General features: G+C 48.0%; 1 long non-coding RNA gene across 1 annotated transcript; it reads right to left on the minus strand.

The window, feature by feature from the left end:
* Window positions 1–1,683: 1,683 nt before the first annotated feature.
* Window positions 1,684–3,256, minus strand: LOC124658127. Its single transcript, XR_006989025.1, has 3 exons — window positions 2,963–3,256; window positions 2,184–2,280; window positions 1,684–2,086 (listed from the first exon to the last, which is right to left on the minus strand). It is a non-coding gene; the product is annotated as an uncharacterized LOC124658127 (long non-coding RNA).
* Between the last annotated feature and the right edge of the window lie 6,529 nt (window positions 3,257–9,785).

Genomic DNA, 9,785 nt, shown 5'->3' on the forward strand with positions numbered 1-9,785 from the left:
CAGATGTTCACGGGATCGTTCGCAGCAACAGACTTAGGTGAGGCTGGACCTAGAGGCGGCGCAACTTCAGATCTCCGGTAAGGTCGTCTTCCTCCTCTAGCTTGGAACAAGACCGACCAAAAATTAGTAGAACATCCTCTGTGATTTGCTCGATGTTCTAGCCAAATTCAGTTAGTGTTTGTGTCGATTTCCATCTGGGACATGACATGTTGCTGCTGAAAATTCAGTTAGTATGGATGCTCACAGACAATTTATAACTAGCATGATGTCCTGTGAAAAAACCTAGCTTGATGCACTTCATCAGTGTTGCTTTGCACATTCAACTTCCAATAGCAACACAGTCGAATCATGAAACATATACAGGGAACGATGCTACAATCTCTTGTTGATATCTTACACTCGGACCAATGGCCAATCTTTCCCGCCATAACTTCGGGCATCTTCACTTCTTAAGTGCCAGCATTTTCCATCACACTGCAGCTAAAAAGTGAGTTTTTTGTAGATTGAAATGCTGAGTGATTGCAGGTATAACTTAGTTAAATAGCACTTGTATCCCAACCAACTTACTAGTTTGCTTGAAGATCTGATATATTCTAACCTCTTCTGATGAGCTAAATATGAGATTTTATAAAAAGTTCACCGATTCTCACAAAAATTTAAGGTGGAATATTTTACTTTGGAGTATGCAGACTCTAGAAAGTTTTTGTTGTACTGATGCATCAATTATTACAGATTTCTAACTTTTTCTGAATTTCTGTGTCAATTGGTTTTATCGTTCAGTGACAATGTCTAGTATCATCATTGTAAATGCATTGAATCTATTGTCCTTAGTACATGGCATCCCTATTTCCATCTGACACGATTTTACTGTTCTTTCCTTTCAATTGGTTTGGTCGCAGGTAATGCATATGCATTTGTTCGGTTATTATCTGTATTGACTGTGCCATCGGTGCTCTTCGTCACGAACGTCGTGTGGTTTTCACAGATTTTGGAAGGGGTGAAGAAAACACTATCGAAATGGCCGTGATAGACTAGGCTTCCAGGGCAAGGACTATCGACGGAACTTGTTCCCGCAGTGCTGCGTTGTGACGTTGAGGTGTAAAGTTATGAATATATATCAGCTTAACTATTGAAAGTGAATATGTAAAATACTAGAAAAAGTTAGATTAGGTCAAAGCGCACTATTTTTCAGTGAGCAGGAATTTGCTGGCCAGTTTGACATGTACTGAAGTTCCAGCACGTTATACCTTCCCCCGTCCTGCAGATGCAGTCTGTTTTGCAGAAGAATATCTCATTGCATCTCTTTTCCCTGTGAGTAGATATCAATTGCAGCTGCAGTAGCGAAAAGATCTCAGATCCCTGTGAGAATTAAACTGCTTTCTTTGGAATTTCTGCAAAATTATACGCGCATGATACAACTATGACCTCTTTTCTCAACAGATAGGTTACATACTCTTTGAGCATACAAATCTTAAAACTCAATTGGAGAACAGCAACTGCCAGTGGCACATTCAACACTTCGGTAACTCTTTCACTTGCGAGTCTGTGCACTGGTATTCTAGTATGGGCATTTACATGATAAACGCATGAAAAAAAAGAGAAATAAAATCACAAGAGACCTGGAGTATCGTAAGATTCATCCAGTGAACCATAGGTGAAGCAAGATTCATCCAGTGAACCATCGGTGAAGCAGGAGACCATAACTGTACTCATAAAACACACGATGCAGATGTTCTCTCTACAACTTAACGACACAATCTTTAAGCAGCACATCAAAGATAATCCCTTCGTTTTATTTTCCCAGATTCTCAGTTGTAAGAAATGTAAAATTTCTCTACAAATATTTAAATTGTCAGTTGAGCTGTTTTGTTCTTCCTATCTTTCGCGGCGGCACCACGGAGCTGGCCGCCGGCGCTAGCAAGGAAGACGGAGGGGCGTGGGGTATTGGCAGCATCGGCGGAGGGGTCCTGGGTGGCTTCCGGGCTGGCACAACCTTCACAAGTAGTACTAGTTCAGTTACAAGGTTGACAAGGTATTGCCAACGAGCCACCATCACGCCCTCATCATCTGCTCTCATTTTTTGTAACTGAACAATCATTTGGGAGAGGATGTTAGAGATGGAATCAATGTTGACAGAATAAACAGTATAGTTTTCAAAGATAACAAATGTTAACTAAGCTAACCATCTACAGATGCATTTTATAGCAAACAAAATGACACCGCTTCTTCAGCGACGGACAAAGCACAAGAAAATCATCGAACTTGCTGAGCCATATCTTCCTGCATATCACATACAAATTAAGGATTAAAAGTTTCCAAAACACAGTAAATCTAGACAATAGTTGAAGGAAAACATGAGAACACACATGAGTTACGAGTAGCTGGTGCAAGATATGAAGTTGTTCAATCAGTACATGAATTTCTCAGCCAGACGATCACAGAGCCAATAGAGGTAGCTGATGCACGTTTCTAAAGCAGTGCTAACCTGAACCTCTCAGTCTAGCAAAGTATCAATCTGACCACTATGTGAATGCCTCCGTTGCTGGCATGTTCATGTAACTGAACCATGTTTTTAGGAAAAAATAAGAACGGATATCAAAATGACCACAAACTGAACCATGCATGTCATACTAAAAATTTCAAATAGGAGCATCCATGCTCCAAATACATTTGTCCTCTCTAGACAAGCATCCTTTTTACCCAACATGATTTTGTAGATCATCTGAATCCTAAATGACTCGAGGGCATTTTTTTCAGTGTATGGCATATTGCTTTTGCCACCTGAAGGCCTGAGCGAGATTTTCAGCTTACGGAGTGGTGATATTGTGGTCCTGGTATATTGTGGTGCTCGAATGCCACCTGGACGCATATTCCATTCATCCATAAGCTTGTAAATTGCCAATCACAAGCCGATCGATCCTATCAGCACATAGTTCCAACAAAGTTCAGATATTAAACTGACCTGGTGAGTTGATGAAGTGGAGTCCGATCCCGTGGGCAACGAGAGCAGCAGCCGCCGATTACGATACTGGTGTTTTGGCTGTCAGATCAAATCCTGCCGGTGAAGAGATCGGCGGCGGCCGGGATCCGGTGGGGTGAGGAGATGGCCGCGTCCGACCTGGCTGCGATGGGTGGATCGGAGGACTGAGGCAGCTGGGCAGAGAGGATGCGGTGGAGGGGTGATGCTGCAGCAGGGCAGGAGGATGACTGGATGAGACGGCGGCGCGGCAGGATGTTGCGGTGGTGGGGTGATGCGGCGGCGCCGGCGCCGGCGCCGTAATGGCTCGTCCTACTCGATAGGGAGATGAAACTTTTTTTATATATCAGGGAGATAAAAAAATTATCTGTGGAGACAAATTCGATAAGGCGGCTCCGGGGCGGCGGCGGCTGTCGCTCGGGAAGAACACGACGACTCTGTTTCTGTTCTGATTTGGCCCGCAGCTTTTGATTTTTGTTTGATACTGATTTGATAAGTTGGAGTCTAAAACGTCCGTTTAGAACTATCGTAGCATTATAGAAGTTACAGAAAAGTTATCACTGATTTAATCAACGGTCATGAAATATTAGATTAGACGGAACCACAATTCGATAAGACGGAACCAAAGTTCCGTGCCAATCACCGTAAAAGAGCTCTTCTTGGTAAACTTCAAATTTTGAAAAAGCAGGAGCATGCTTAGGTGCAAATACTGTATTAGTTTTTTAGGCAGAAGAAGATGACACTAGATTGTTACCGTACAAATAAATCTTGTAAACTAGAAAAAAAATTGGTCATAATTTTGATTCGAAGTAATTATTGTAAATGCATACCTACCATCTATGTATACTTTGCAGGTTAACTTAGATTAAATTAGTCTTAATCAATAGATCACTGGATGTGAAGAAGGTTAGCTTTCCTGACTTGTCTCCTTCATGTTAGAGGTAGCTCGCCGTCAGATCAAGGCCGCACGCAAGAACGTAGAATGGCAGAGGTAGCTCGCCAAGGCCCATTATTCGTCCATCAGGGCATCTCAAACCTGGCGACCCATCCCGCGCCCGCGCGTCCGGATGGGTCTAGCCGGATAAAAACCCGGCCCAGCGCGCGGACCCATCCCTAAAACGGATGCCCGCGGCGTCCGGATCGACGTGGTCGGGTTTGCGTGGCCGCGGACGTGAAAGGCTGGTCGCTCGCGTCCGCCCCTTGTTCGCCCCTGGCCCGCGTGTCATAGGCATAAACAATATTTTTCATTAAAGAGAACTCATTACATTTTTTTTGTAGCTACTACTTCTATCCTAAATACGTACGGGGCCGGCGGGCTCGCCGGCGACACCTCGCCGGCTCGCCGTCGGGGCCGTGGATTTCACTCGACGCGGGCGGCCTGTACGCGTGAGGATTCCACTCCAGCTTACGGGCTGGGTGGCGCGTCGGCGGCGGCGCGGGCGGCGGCAGCTTGGGCGGAGGCCATCATCCTCCTCCTTTCCATCCGCGCACCTCGGGCGCACTCGCGCTCCGCCTCCGTGGCGGAATCATCCGCTTCCCGCATAGCTCCACCTCCTGCAGAGCGGCGCGTTCCACAGCGGTGCGCGCCTCCAGGCGGACGCGGGCGGGGGCCTGGGCCTCGTGGTTCTCCTGCCGCCGGCGCATGCGCTCTTGCCGGCCGCGCTCCGCCGACTCGGCATCCTCCCGGGCGCGCCACTCGGGCGACGGCATCTGGATGAGGTGACGGGCTGCTCGCATAGCGAGCAGCTCGTTCTTCTGGCCGAGGAGGTCGCCTAAGCGGCGGCGGCCGGCCCGCCAGATGCCCTCGTGCTCCTTCGTCACGCGCGTGAGGTCGGCGAGACGCTCCTCGATGGCGGCGTTGATGTTCGCCAGCGCGAGGTCCTCCTCGGCGACGGGCTCCTCCGCGGCGGCCGCCCTCCTCCGCGGCCTCGTACCGGCCCGTCCGCGGTCTTGTGCCAGCCCTCCGCGGCCGCCTCCACCATCTCCGCGTCACCGGCCTTCTTTGCCGCCGCCTCGGCAGCGACGCGGAGCGCCTCGTCGTCGGCGACCCACCGCGAGTCAGCGCGCTCCTCCTCCTCTGTCCGCGGGAACCTGGCCCGGGCGGCGAGGGAGAGCTTGGCCCATGTGGCCTGCAGGGTGCGCGGCATGGCGCCGGAGAAAGGTGGAGGGGAGAGGATGGTGTTGCGGACCGCCGCCGTCTTTTATAGCCGGCGGCCTGGCGGGAAACTTGGGCGCTCGCGCGCTCCAACGGCGTTTTCGCGCGCGCGGGAACTTTTCCGCGCGTTCCACCGCCCACCATGGCTGTCCCGTCGAGGCCTGCCATGGCGCAGCGCCGCGCAAGGAAAACGAACCACGTGGCGTCTCTTTGGGTCGCCGCGTTAGGCGCCGCGTGCGACCCAAACGGACACGCGGACGCGGACCGCTGTCCGTGTATCCGCGCGGCGACCCAAACGGCCTAAAACGGACGGCCCAGCGCGTCCGTTTGAGTCGCGCGGTTGGAGGAGAAATCAATCAAGACGCAGCGCTGGGCCACGCACCGACTTACCACTCTCCATAAACCCCCCGAAAGTGTGGAAGAAAAAAGAATACTACACCAAAGCCATTGCCCCGATCTATTTAACGCTCCACATCGCGATGCCGCCGCCGCCGCCGCCGGCCGCTCGGCGTAACCGGTCCCGAAGAGGGCGAGCAAGGAAATCACCGACGTTCCACGTCTCGGTGTTCAACTGCATGCCGGAGCCGTGGAAGCCGTGGGAGCGGGACTGGGCGGAGCTGCCGGCGGACGCCATCTCGTGCGTCCTGCACAAGCTGCGCCTTCCTGAGCTCCTGCTGGGTGGCGTGGCGGAGGTGTGCCGCTCCTGGCGCCGCGCTGCAAGGGAGGAGCCCGAGCTATGGCGGTACATCAACGTGCGCTGGCTGCCCAAGGTCCCGCCCTTCACCCACCGGGCCACGCTCGAAAACATCATGAGGTCTGCCTTGCGGCTCAGCGCGGGGCAGTGCTGGAGCTTCTCCGGCGAGGATCTCGACGAACACCTCTTCATGCTCCTCGCTCAGCGGTAACATTTTTTCTTCCTAATCAATCTATGTATGTTTTAGGCCAAGTTAGAGGATTATAATACAACCTAAAATTGTTGGATAGTACAGTAAATAGACAGAAAGAACAATTACTTCCCGTGCAAATATTCAGACAGTCAATTGAACCTTACTCTATCAAATGTTGGAACTGCTATGAGATAGATGAAATATTCTCTTGCACCCTTCCATTTTCAATTCTGCGCTTTTACTGGCTCACTTGAAAGAAAGAAAAAAATCCCAGCAATTTTGTTCTGAACGGTAAAGTCAGGCAGATCTTTGAATTAGTGGCATATTATAAATTAATTTTATCTTACAGGGCGCCTTTTCTGAAGAGCCTTAATCTCACGGATTGCTATCCCATCTTCCACGGAGGAGGATTTGCGAATGCAATAAAGAAGTTTCCTCTGCTTGAGTACCTCACGCTTGTTAACTGTTATTGCAATGAAGAAGCGCTCCAACTCATCGCAAAAGCGTGCCCATGCCTGACGCACTTCGAACTTGTCCACGAAATTAGGTGTCACTCCTATCGTACCAAGGTGTGCGCTGATGACAGAAAAGCTTTCGCGATCGCAAGGATGCACGGGCTACGTTCCTTGAAGCTCGTCGATGACAATCTCGGTAACCAAGGCCTGACAGCCATCATCGACAACTGTCCCAATCTAAAATATCTGTGCATTCACGATTGCTGGAATATCAGCATGGATGGTAACCTAACTGTGAAGTGCGCCAATATCATCATGGATTACCGTGAGTACTTCCCGCCATCTGAACCTTGTGAATGCGTTTCACCAATGTCCTATGGCCAACTCAGTGACTACGACTACGATGATTACCATGATCTTTCTCTCTATTCCTACCTTGGTGACGAAATCGACGCCGCCAATCTTGACGACTATGAAAGGACCCTTGACGTCAAGGGCATGCGCAGGTACTTGAGCTAATGCAATGGTGTAGACTTGAGGATTTTCTCATGAGTGCCTAATTATGATGCTGCCTTATTCCCTTCTCACATGTATGCACACGTGTGTTGTAGAAACGATGCAAAGACTGCACAATATAGTTCTGACCGGTGGTCATCCTATGTTATTTACACATGTATAAAGGTGCATATTTGCTTCTCGGTGGTCAATCTCTGTTCCACTTTCTGACTTTAACCTTAATTTTAACCGGAAATATACGTCACGTTTTCTGTCTCATTTCTTACGCTTTAGTGTTCATTGTATCTACTTGTCTGAGTACATTTTTTTGCTCTGAAAGTCTTACCAATTTCTTTTTGTTGGTACTTCCTCCAATCCATATTAGTTGCCTCTAATATAGATGTATCAGATATATTTAAGTTCTAGGCACATCCATACCAGTGGCAAGTAAATGAATCGGAGGGAGCAACATAGTTAGAACATGTTTCTTTTACGGGTAAGCTAGAACATATTTTGTGTGACTTTGTTTTGAGATACTACGCTCTTATATAGTCATATAGATGAGATGTAAGCCCATCATCCTCTTGTTGGAGTAGCCAACGACTACAATAGATCATGTACAGGTAGAAGCTATAGCTGTTGTGTACACTGCTAGATCTGGGAGAGATAGAGGTGTACCTTCTCCCTTCGAGGAGGAGCTCTCGGGCGCCGACATGGTGGCGGCGGCGGCGAGAGTGAGCGTGCGGTGGCGACGGTGGTGGTGCTTCCCGTGAGCACTGCGCTAGCCCTAGATCGGTAGGGATTTATCGGTGGGGTGACTGGCGGCGCGGATGAACCTCGTACTGCGAGCCCCGGCCCCCCACCTCTTTATACAGCGCAGGTCACAGGGGGCCACCAACCAGAGATGTGGTTGGGCGCCCCCGATCAGGGCGCGGACGAGGTCAAGGACTCGTTATCGATCCGTTGGGATCGATCACGTGGAGATCATCCTAACATTCACCCCCTTGATCTCAACTTTTCTTTTAACTTTATACTTTCACTTTATTCGTTTCATTTTAGATCAGTCCATAGGGCATGTTTTATCATCACAACTCTAGTGCCGATAGAATCAGACAGCCACAATACACTTCTCTGTTTTGAAACAAATTCTTTTACTTTTGGGCCTCTTATGATCCAGGATAGGTAAGACTTTCCCTTAAACCCATGCCGGCTACGTGTTCCTTGAACACACTGGGTGGTAAGCCTTTCGTTAGCGGATCTGCAAGCATATCTTTTGTCCTCATATGCTCGAGACTTATTGTTTGATCCTGGACCTTGTGTTTCACAACATAATACTTAACCTCAATCGGTTTCGTAGCATTACTCGACTTGTTGTTGTGAGCATAAAATACTGCAGGCTCATTATCGCAGTACATCTTTAGTGGTTTGTCAATACAATCTACCACTTTCAAGTCGGGTATAAATTTCTTTAACCATAATGCCTGCCCCGTGGCTTCATAACATGCTATAAATTCTGCATACATCGTGGATGATGCAACTATCGTCCTGTTTGGAACTTCTCCACGAAATAGCTCCCCCTGCGAGGGTGAATACATATCCAGATGTGGATTTTCTATCATCTTTATCCCCCGCAAAATCTGCATCTGAATACCCTCTTATTTCTAGGGAATCAGATGTTCTGTATGTTAGCATGTAATTCTTTGTGTCTTTCACATAACGTAATACCTTCTTTACCATTTTCCAGCGTTCAAAACCTGGATTTTCTTGATATCTACCGAGTACTCCGGTAATAGATGCTAAGTCAGGGTGAGTGCACACTTGTGCATAATGTAGGCTTCCAATAGCCGAATCATATGGAACTGCTTTCATTTGATCGAGCTCGTATTGATTTTGGGGACTTTGATGTTTCCCAAAACTGTCACCCTTGACTATAGGGGCAGGTGTGGCACTGCACTTATGCATATTATACATACTTAGAATCTTTTCTAAACAAGCTTTTTGCGAAAATCCTAATACTCCATTGTTTCTATCTCGGTGAATTTCTATGCCCAAAACATATGACGCTTCACCAGGATCTTTCATATAAAAATTTGAGGACAAGAACTTCTTTGTCTCTTGCAGCAGACTAACATCACTGCTGGCAAGCAGAATATATACAAGATTAGGAAAATATATTTCCCACTTTTAAACTTTGCATAAACGCATTTGTCCTCAATATTTTCTTTAAATCCAAATCTCTTAATTGTCTCATTGAACTTTAGATACCACTGTCTGGAGGCTTGCTTTAATCCATAAATGGATTTCTTTAGGCGGCATCCCATTTCTTCCTTGCCTTCCATGATAAAACCCTTGGGTTGTTTCATATAGACATTTTCTTCTAAATCCCCGTTTAGAAATGCCGTCTTTACATCTATTTGATGCAACTCTCACTAGTAGGAAAACCCTTATAGGCGAAGCTTAGTTCTGTGGCGCACCGTTTTGAGTGCGCCACAGAAACTTATTTTGTGGCGCACCAAGCTCGGTGCGCCACAGAAATAGCTTAATTTTGTGGCGCACTACTAAACCGTGCGCCACAAAAACTTGGTGGGCCCCACACCCTGTCACCCCCAATCATTGGTTTTACAATTTCTATGGCGCACAAACCTCGGTGCGCCACGTAAATTACTTCTTCCGTGGCGCACGGCAAAAGTGCGCCACAAAAATAAGGTATTCTGTGGCGCACTGTTTTGTGTGCGCCACAGAAATAAGTTATTCTGTGGCGCACTGCGCTCGGTGCGCCACAGAAATAAGCTATTCTGTGGCGCACTGTGGTGGTG

The sequence above is a fragment of the Lolium rigidum genome, chromosome 5 (assembly GCF_022539505.1).
Source record: "Lolium rigidum isolate FL_2022 chromosome 5, APGP_CSIRO_Lrig_0.1, whole genome shotgun sequence".
NCBI lineage: Eukaryota > Viridiplantae > Streptophyta > Magnoliopsida > Poales > Poaceae > Lolium > Lolium rigidum.